Below are 10720 nucleotides of genomic sequence, written 5' to 3' on the forward strand. Positions count from 1 at the left end.
AATCCAACAAATTCTATATATCTGTTTATTTTATCCCACACAGAGAAAACTTGTCATTCTCCTCATTTTATGATGACTTCAGACCCAGTTAATTGCCTCACTTTCCATGATTATCATGTCATTCATTATTCTCTGTAATTTCAACAACTACATTAATGATCCACATGTGTGTTGGAGATTAGAACTTTCAGAACAGGCAAAGTCACAGATGTGCTTACCAAGTTCTCAGTGCAGACAAACTGTTGTTCAGTGGGCAACATTTGGTGGCAGCAGCTACCATCATCTTTGTGAACACAATCTACTCTGTTTGTTTATTTGTATCTTTGTTTCTTTGTTTGAGACGGGAGTCTCACTCTGTTGCCCAGGCTGGAGTGCAGTGGCACGATCTTGGCTCACTGCAACCTCCATCTCCCGGGTTCAAGTAATTCTCCTGCCTCAGCCTCCCAAGTAGCTGGGATTACAGACTTGCACCACCATGCCTGGCTAATTTTACAACCAACTCTTGAGCAGATGGTTGTGAGGCTTTCTTATTGTAAAAGACTATGAACCTAAAAGAATATTTCCTCTTACTCCTGGCAATGACTGTTTGATCAAACATGAATTCTACCAAGCTTTCCTCAATACCTGACATGATCTCTGATTTAGGATGAACACAGCTTTAAACTGAGTTTAATTATATCATTTCAGCCCTTGTTCAAATGGCTCAATGGCTCATTCAGTACACCTGGAAATGTCTTTTCACCTCAGGCATTGCTGTATCCTGACCCATCTTTTTTCTACTTATTAAAGTACTATGAAAGCTTATTTGAATAGCTGCAAAATCAGACTTGTAGTAAACAGCTTCTAAAATAAATATATGAGTTTATTGACTATCTATCATGTGTAGGAATAAGGCTACAGCAAGCATCAGGAAACAGTCCTTATTCTCAGAGGGCTCACACCCTAGTGGGGGAGATAGACAGTACACTGGATATATTACAAAGAGTGCCAAGTGCTGTGGGTGCTGCAAGGACACATAAGAAATTAAAAATAAGAAGCTTAATTCTCTCTATTAAAAATAGAAAAAGGCTTTACTCTTCCCTCCTTTATTCTTAGTGTATTTACTTTAGAAAACTTAAAATTATTAGTACTGTCTCCTCTCTTTGAAATGTACACAAATCCTATTGAAAACCAGATATAACTTTTGTCGACTATATGCGCCAGAAATGTCTTTCTCAAGGACCTGAGAGACATCTTTTTGAAATACAAACAAGAAAAATAGCACCCCTATCTTCAAGTTTCTGTGGGAAGGTTTGTTTCAAGTTGCAAGACTACCTTCTCCCATAAAAATATAAGACGTTTTTGTTTGGTTTTTGTTTGGGGTTAGTTTCCGCCGACACTCCCCAATAAAGCCACTTAGCTAACACAGTTAGTCACTCTAATCACTGAATAAAGTTAAGATTAATTATGTGTGACAAATGGTACTGTCAAGTTCTCTCACTTGATGATGAGTTATTGTTTATATTAAAAATATGCGTGTAATAGGTTATGTCTGTTTGGCTGCATAACAGGGTAAGATTTCCTTTTGTCTTTGGAATCTCTTAGTGGATGGCCTATGATGCACATCACATTCTGGTTTAATGCTTATTCAATTTTCTAAAAAACTAGTTTATTTCTCTACTACCTTTGTGGAGAGGTTTTCTGACATGGGAGAAGATTTTGTTTACTTACATTTCCCCAAAAGTGCACGAAGAACGGCATCTAATCCCATCCCATGGAGGTCAAGCAGATTTCCCAAAGGAAATGATATCTAAGCTAAGATCTGACAATAACTCTGAATGAGCCAGGTGAAGTGGGGTGAGGGTGAGAGGGGAGTCTTTAGAAAGTCATTGAAAGTCATTTTATTTTCTTGAGTGGAGATGGTTTGAAAAGAGAGAAGGGGCAAGGAGATGAAAGAAAGCCTAGCTACAAAATCAAATTTACATTTTCTTTAAAATAGTTACGATTTCTTTATAATGAATGGATTGGAGATGGGCAAGAAGCAAAGTGAGGGAAGAAGCAGTTCAAAAGCTGTTTCCACCATTCAGGTGACAGATGATGATGGTCTAAACTAAGAGAGTAGTGGTGGAAGTCAGAAAATATGGAGAGAGATTTTAATAAGAAAGACTCTACACAACTATATGCTGAGAACAACAAAGTATTAGAATATATTATTACATTTATAATAGAAATGGAGTTGGGGGAAGAGTTTAGTTTCTATAACAATCAACGAAACAGTCAACCTAATCAAATGGTTCTCAAAGTGTGAACCCTGAACCAGCAGTATCGGCATCACTGGTAATTTGTTAGAAGTGCAGATTCTCAGGTCTCATCTCAGACTTACTGAATCCGACACTTGGGGAGGGGGGAGTCTGTGCGTTTTAATAAGTTTTCCAGGAAATTTTGATGCACCCTAAAGTTTGAGAACCATGGAATTAATCTTTATACTGGGCATTAGTAACTGAATACAACATTTCTTTTTTTAAAAAAAGTTATATACCAAAAACTCTCTACAATAAGAATAGCTTTTCAGGATCCATTATTCTGGATGTTTAATTTAAGCTCAATATCTTAGGCTGATATAGTAAACTAAACTTTTCCTTAACACTCTGCTTTGACACAGAATTATAGTAAAGTCTCAAAGATTACTCAAAATTGGCTTTTGTTTTTTGACAATTGAGTTTTTGAAATACGAGGGGATTTCCCAGGCTCCCTGCCCACAAGGAAGGGTGTATGTTCCCACAGGCAAATAACTAATATATCTATTTAGCTCTCTTCTTGGTGATGAAAATGCAGAATTTGCACTATGGATCTGACTTGAAACTGGAAAAGGAACCCTGGATTAGATCTCTGTCAGTCTTGACTCAAAATCACAGGCAAAGCCCCAAACTAAATGTTCAGGTGTGAGGGAGAGGTCCCTGTGGGATTGCAGGAGCGCAGTCAGAGCCTGCTTTGCACCCTGACCTCTGGGCATTGTCTGGTATCAGAGGAACTGGCATGGAAAGTAGTGTGAAAGCACTCAAAGTTAGGTTGGTATCTATCTTAGAGAGAGCTGGGTTAATTCTCAGTTGACTTTTTTCCTTGGCCTCTGATATTTTTAAGTTTGGATGTAAACTCTTAGCAACTCTCAGCATCATGAATGAACTAAAACCATCAAGCACAAATGTGAACACTATCTTACAGGCATCCCTGTCATGGAAGTTACTATCTCCTAACTTCTCATGTAAATCGTAATGATTATTTTACATGATAATTACTTTTTACATACCACACTTCGCAAAATCTCCTACCAAAAAATAGAGATAATCAGTGTTAAACTACCGTTGCAATAATTTATCTTAAGGTAAGATTGCAAAAACATATTCTCTTATAGTATAACGTAACTGTTTTCCTAAACCCAAGGCTTTATTTAGTTACTGAGTTTGCAAATATTGGAAGTCAAGTTTGGCTAAAAGGGAAGCTGCCATGTATTTTGTGGGGAAAAAGTGGGACAGCAAGATTGGCATTCAATTTTCTGTGTTATAAACTCATCTGTGGCCTTAAATGAAATACTTTACAAACACAAGGCAAATTATTTATCAAGCCAGAAAGAGAAACTTAGGGCTATTTTATCAAGGTAAGTTTGATTGGTCAGTGTGCATGTGTATGTATTGGTTATTTCAATAAAATGGGCTTTTTACATAAATGGCAAAGATATAGAGATATAGATGTAGGTATAGAAATATAGATACATATTAAGAAGTCATGATTTAATAAAAGCATATACCAACTGTGAACTTAGTAAAATACTCCATGAATATACATTGAAGTGAATCAAATGGATTCTGAGAGAGAAAGACAAATTTAAAGAGTTCTTGGACCATGAATATAAGATTCCAGTGGGAAGGTACCAATGACTTTGCAGGCTTAGGTCTTTAGCAAGAGCACTGGTTATCAGCTTAATGAATCAGATCTAGTCCACCTTATCCTAATAAGCGGTGCCTGTTATAGGGAAAATTGTTATTGTTTTTGCAAACAGTGGGCCTGAATTTCACATTTAGCCCTGTCCTTACTGCCTGTGTGACATCAGGCAAGTCGCTTGAACCTCCTGAAACTCAATACTTTACCATCTATAACATGTTCTTAGTGACTCAGGCTGTTGTAACCAAATAGGACACTGGTTGTAAAGCTTCTTTGTAAACTCTAAATGTCCATTCTCAATCTCAGCACTTTGGGTGGCCGAGGCAGGCGGATCATGAGGTCAAGAAATCAAGACCATCCTGGCTAACGTGACGAAATCCTGTCTCTATTAAAAATACAAAAAAATTAGCTGGGCGTGGTGGCTGGAGCCTGTAGTCCCAGCTACTCAGGAGCCCGAGGCAAGAGAATGGAGTGAACCCAGGAGGTGGAGCTGAGATGGCACCACTGCACTCCAGCCTGGGCAACAGAGCGAGAACTCCATCTAAAAAAATACACACACACACACACACACACACACACACACATATATATGTATATGTATATATGAGTATATATCTTCATTCTCCTGTAAGGTGTTATTATCATAATGACTCTTGTGAAGGCCTAACAGTGATGCCATGAGACAGTGCTTACCTACAGGAGACTAAATCACTCTCACTTATCCTTCTTTCTGGGAAAGAAAGATGCTAGGCATACCTGCTTGAGCCCACTCAGGACAAGAGATGTCTTTGCCCTTCATTCTTCCATTTCTCCTCTCCACTCTAATAGACTGTGCTGTCATGCTACCTGCTACTATGCTAAGCAAACATTTACATCCACTGTAAAGAAGAGATTGCAGGGCTTCATGAAACACAGAATCTATAAGTCAGTGACTCACCCGGAGAGTTACTACAGTATGGTGATGTGGCCTTCGGTTTAGATGGAAATTGTGTTTCTTGTCTAGTGTTTGCAGTTAGCAAAAACATGCACAATCATTGACGAAAGTATGGCACTACTAACAGCACTAGAATATTGCCTATGTTTATAATCATTTGTGAGAAAGGGTGTTTCTGCTTTTTTTTTTTTTTTTTTTGAAGAAACATGCCCCACAGCTATAGCGTTCCAAAGGGTTTTCTAATTTGTAGCACTTTGTCAATCCATTTTTATATACTATATCCACTCTTAAAATCACTGGAACTGCCAACTTTGGATATCTTTTTGAATATTCATAAGGAAACCTGTTTCATATGACACACATTAAAAGGTAAACAATAAAAGTCAGATGTCATGAGGTTTTCCACAAAAGCCAATTATGACTACTAAATTTTAACTGACCTTAAAGCATTTGGAAACCTGGAAAGCTGGAAGAGAGGTTTTATTACCTACATTTTAAGATAAGAAAATCAAATCAATATATGATTTTTTTTTTTGTTTTGTTTTTATCTTTGAGACAGGGTCTTACAATGGTGCCCAGGCTTGAATGCAGTGGTGCAGTCACCCCTCACTGCAACCCCTACCTCCTGGGCTTAAGAGGTTCTCCTGTCTCAGCCTCCCAAGTAGCCGGGACTACAGGCATGGGCCACCACACCCAGTTAGTTTTTAAATTTCTTGTAGAGACAGGGTGTCACTATTTTGCTCAGGTTGGTCTTGAACTCCTGGCCTCAAACAGTCCTCCTGCCTCAACCTCCCAAAGTGCTGGAATGATAGGCATATGCCACTGTGCCCGGCCAATTACATGATTTTCTAAAGTCACACAGTAATGAGTGGCAGATTCAGAACTTGAGCCCGAAACACCCTGATTAACAACAGGTAGTTTCTGGCTTGAAGACTCTATTTACTTTTACTAAAAATAATTTCAAGTGTTTGGTGAGAATACATTTTTCCTAATAATCTTTAAGACTAAATTTTATATTAATAAATATGACAATTTTTTCCAGAAAAGTGCTGGCTGCTTGTCCCAAATAAACTTTTAAGTGAACCATCCGTGTATAATCTAAACATTCTTCTATGTCACAAGAAAGACAAATTTAGACTCGAGAATACTTTCAAAGGAATAGAATTATAGAAGGGATCTTTGAAGTTATCTTCCAACCACCTTAATTTACAGTTGTAACAAAAGTCTGGGGAAATCAAATGACTTGACCCCCATTCCACAGCTATGAACTCAAAACTAGGACTGGAACTCACATCTCCCAACTCATAGTCCGATGTGCTTTCCACTAGAAAGTTGTGCCTGTCAACATTTTAGTACCAAATGCAAGTTTAGATATTTATAATAAGTGAGTTCAGATAGCAGCATTTACCTTTATTAACCAGTATCAAATATAATTTTGGAAATATAACTAAGATTATTCTACAAAGAACCTTGAGGAAAACTGAGATTCTCATGTTCTGTTTAGCTCTAAATAATGCTCCATGAAGTGATTTTGGAAATATTTCTATTTCCAGACAATATCCGCAGCAATAGTGTCTTAATGTATATTGAGATCAGTCTGCCTAGCTAATATACACTTCTGAATGCACACCAGAGATGTTAATACCCCAACTCTCTAATCTTTAAATGTTACACATGGGTCTGGTAGTAGATATTAAGTTAATTAAAACAGAAGAGCTGACCCAGGATACCATTCTGAAGCTCTTGCTTATTTCTAAGTCCCTTAAAACAAAACCTGTATACACTTGACTTCGTCATGTTTTTTTTTTAAAAATATTCCTATGTTAGTTGTCACATTTAAATACCAAGACATTTCCAGCTTCTCTCAAAATGCAGGAGACCCAACCACCTGAATCCCAAGTTCCCATATGGCAATGTGTCTGGTGCTGAACAGTCACTGCCAACTTTGGACTCCACAAAGCATCTCCTCTTGCCCACAGTTCCCACTCAATCACTGGCTGGCCCTTGTGATCATTCCAGTTTGCAATCCCTCCCAAGGAATTTGTAAATACATATTCTATCACTAATACTTTACACAAAACTGTATTACACTTGTAGGAATTCTTGGTTGTAAGTGAATTGTTTGCATGCACACTGGTCTCCTGTAGAACTACTAGTGGCAGAGATGAAAGGTCAGGTGTGTCAGCATTTTCTGAGTTAATATGCTTTCTCCTTGGAATGGCAGTGGCTGTTCACAGGATTGAGTGATCTTGCTGGATAGGATAGCCTGTTTAGAGCTGGGGTAGTTCATAAGCTGGCTCTATAAAACATAAAAAAGAGAAGTTATTTTTGAAGACTTCATTCTGAGCTTATATTTTATTGTTCTTTATAGAAAAACAGATAAAAAGTTGGTACCTGATATTGCTTTATCCCTGGCAACCGAGAGACCAAAAAGATCATTTATAGTGACTCACTCTAACAAAGAAACTTGTCTATTTGACCTTACAAAACCTTGTGTCACAAGCTTTTCAAACATCTCTTAAAGAACATAAGAGGAGACAGATGGTATTATTGTTCCCATGTTTAGCCCAACAAAATACAAATGAAGAATTCACTGTTTTTCTATTGTTGCTCTTGTTTTAAGATCACAGTTTGGGAGGTATTTCATCTCTGAACCACATCACTATTTGTTAATTTAATACATACATTGTATATTACTGCTACACTTCCATATTTCCTTATACACACAGACAAATAATTGTGTATGTGTGTGAATAAGCTAGTCTCTACATTTAGTAACTCACACTTGGAAAGTTAAACAGTTAAACAATACCAAGAGTGAAACAGTTTAATAATACCAATTATAATACATTATAAATAGAAGTTGTAAGAAAAGTATACATATAATGGTTTAGAAAACAGAAGGATTGGCAATCCAGAGTGAAACAGCTAAAGAAGAAGAGCATTTAGAATTATTCATCTTTATATATAAAGAGTCTTAGAGGTATAAAAACATGACATCTGGGAAATGGCATATAAGGTATTTAAAGGCAATTGAGAAAAATTACCTTTAAAATGGTGAGGTTTGAACCAAATCAATGTCTGGATAGACTTAGGCACTGCTGAAAGGTAGAACTGATAATTTTAATAAACAACAATTAATTTAGAAACAAATAGGAGTGAAGAAAAAGAATCTAGAATAATATAGGAGACTGGGTTGATGTTAGCACAATTTATTGAAATTGATATTCAAGAGAAAAGAACAGGTTTGAGGATTGTGGCTAAAAAGCAAATCCGAAGTGTTTGCTGTTGGAACATAGAGTTCAAGGATATTTAAGTCATCTATGTGGCATCTACACATCTCTAAGCAGTCGTGGGTATAAGCTAAGGGCTCAGGAAAGAAGAATGGGATGAAGATCTAAATCTGAGAGTAATACGTTGAAGCTACATTATGACATCAGGTTAGGGCTGATAAGGCAGAGTGTGTGCATTAGTTACGTAACTAGATGCACATGTATCCCTGAACTTAAAATAAAAGTTAAATTTAAAAACAGAAGAAGTTAAGTTGCTTAGATAAGCAATGAAATATAAGGCTGACCAGCCTTCAAAATTTATCCAACCTGACTTTCCTAGCTAAAGACAAAAATTATAAGATGCTTGGGTTTCCCTTGCTTCTGTTGACAGTTGAGCAATATCCCTGAAGTTTCTCTGGAAATAGGGAGTCTGGGTCTGCCCTGTAAGGAGAACTGAGCTTCCAGGAAGCCCAATGTTGTCCGAAGTTGGAGGAAGTGATGTTAGGCAAATGTACGTCCTCAGAGGTCCGCTTGTACAGAAACACAGTCTGGGCCAGGGAAGAAGCACACTGGGCAACAATCTCTTCCACCCCCACCTCCACTTTTTCAGTTTCATGTGATGTTAGAGCAAAAATTGTTCCTAGCTTCCAAGAGAAAAAAATACCTTTTCTCCTCCAGCCTTTACAATGCAGAAAAATTCAGTAAGTTCCTGAATCTGAACATCCAAAATCTTTTGTGCTCTGAGAAACAGACTAAAGGATTTGAATGGATGGAAGAAGTTGAAGTAGGAGATGACGAGGGCAGTTGAGGATTATGCTGTTACATCTACATCCACAGCACTATGTGCCCGGTTAGAACGGGCAAGTAACATAAGCAGAGAGAAAGGAGCCAGGTTTCTATTAACAGACGTTGTAAAATGAGAGATAAACGATTTTTCAAACAGGTTTAATCAAAAGGGGTGACACAACAGCAGCAAAGTCTAAAAATCTAGATATAACTTACACTGCTTTTTCTACTTCATAATTAAATTTAATTACAGTATCTATAAGAAACTTAAACAAATATATAAGAAAAAAACCATCAAAAAGTGGGCAAAAGACATGAACAAACACTTTTCAAAATAATTTCACGTAAATTATGATATCTCAAAGGTAATTCTCTAATGTATTTTTGTTGCATTCTAGCTGTGTTTAGAAAAAAGCAGTTTATTAAAGAAGTCTTGCAGTAACAGAAAAAGTTAATCTCATTAATAAAGGAAACAAAGATAAAAATTGTGTTTCTCCTCGAAATTAAAAAGTCTTCTACTGAGTTGCTTAAAAGAGGCCAAAATGCAAAAGTATAGCATGGTGTGTTTTATAAAACAGCATCTTTCTTTCCCAGAAATCACTTGTTCCAGAATCTCAAACATTTAGAACATAAATGAGCACAAGAAAGTAAGCAATCAAAAGTTCAGAGAGCTACCAGGACAAATTTTAATATCTTAGAGTTGTAGTTTGCTTTTATCCAAGTTACTAACCCTGTTATTTGGAACATATCTCATACTCCTAATCTTAAATATATGTTCCAGTTTTGTAACATATATTAGTGAACTCCCTCATCCCCTCAAATATTCGTATCTTTAACCTAGGATTACTACCAACTCTATTACCAAGAAATGTTTCTAAATAAATAAAAAAATAATTAAGGAAAAAGAAGTACAGGCATGTTTTGTTAGGGTTGCAAAATTTTGGAAACAAATAAAATGGCTCAACAGAAGGGTGATAGTTAAATAAATAATGGTACATTATTCTTGAGAAGATGTATATTTCTAATACAAAATAGATATGTCTAAATCTCCAATCAAAATTATATATTCAGTGTGATTATATCATGTATAAAATAAAATCTGTGACTAGCAAAAAATTAATGCAAGAAAATATACCAAAATTGGTATCTCTGTGTGGCAGGGATGTAAGTCATATTTTAAAATTTCAGGGCCGGATACAGTGGCTCAAGACTGTAATCCCAGCACTTTGGGAGGTTGAGGCAGGTGGACCAGTTGATGTCAGGAGTTCGAGACCAGCCTGGCAAGCATGGTGAAACCCTGTCTCTGCTAAAAATATATATGTAAAAAAAAAATAGCTGGGCATTGTTGTGCATGCCTGTAATCCCAACTACTCAGGGGGCTGACGCAGGACAATCACTGGAACCTGAGAGGTAGAGGTTGCCGTGAGCCAAGACCATGTCACTGCACTCCAGCCTGGATGATAGAGCCAGACTGTGTCTCAAAAATAAATAAATAAATAAACAAAATTTTAGAACAACTCCTTATTTTATTAAAAACATTATATTGATCACATATTATTTTTACTATGAGTTACTGTACCTTACGTGAAGTTTACAAAAACAAGTTAGAAAATGCATGCAAAGGTGATATTCAAACCATAAAACTGGCATGATAATAATAGTTTTATTTAATAAATATTATTAAATGCAATTTAATTGTATTTTATAATTTATTATTATTTTGTTGTATCATACTCATTCAAAATCAAAAATAAGCAAATGTATTCACTTCTTCATAAGAGATTCTCTGAGGCTTTCCCTCATAGATCAT

This window comes from Piliocolobus tephrosceles, chromosome 3 (genome assembly GCF_002776525.5).
Source record: "Piliocolobus tephrosceles isolate RC106 chromosome 3, ASM277652v3, whole genome shotgun sequence".
NCBI classification, from domain to species: domain Eukaryota; kingdom Metazoa; phylum Chordata; class Mammalia; order Primates; family Cercopithecidae; genus Piliocolobus; species Piliocolobus tephrosceles.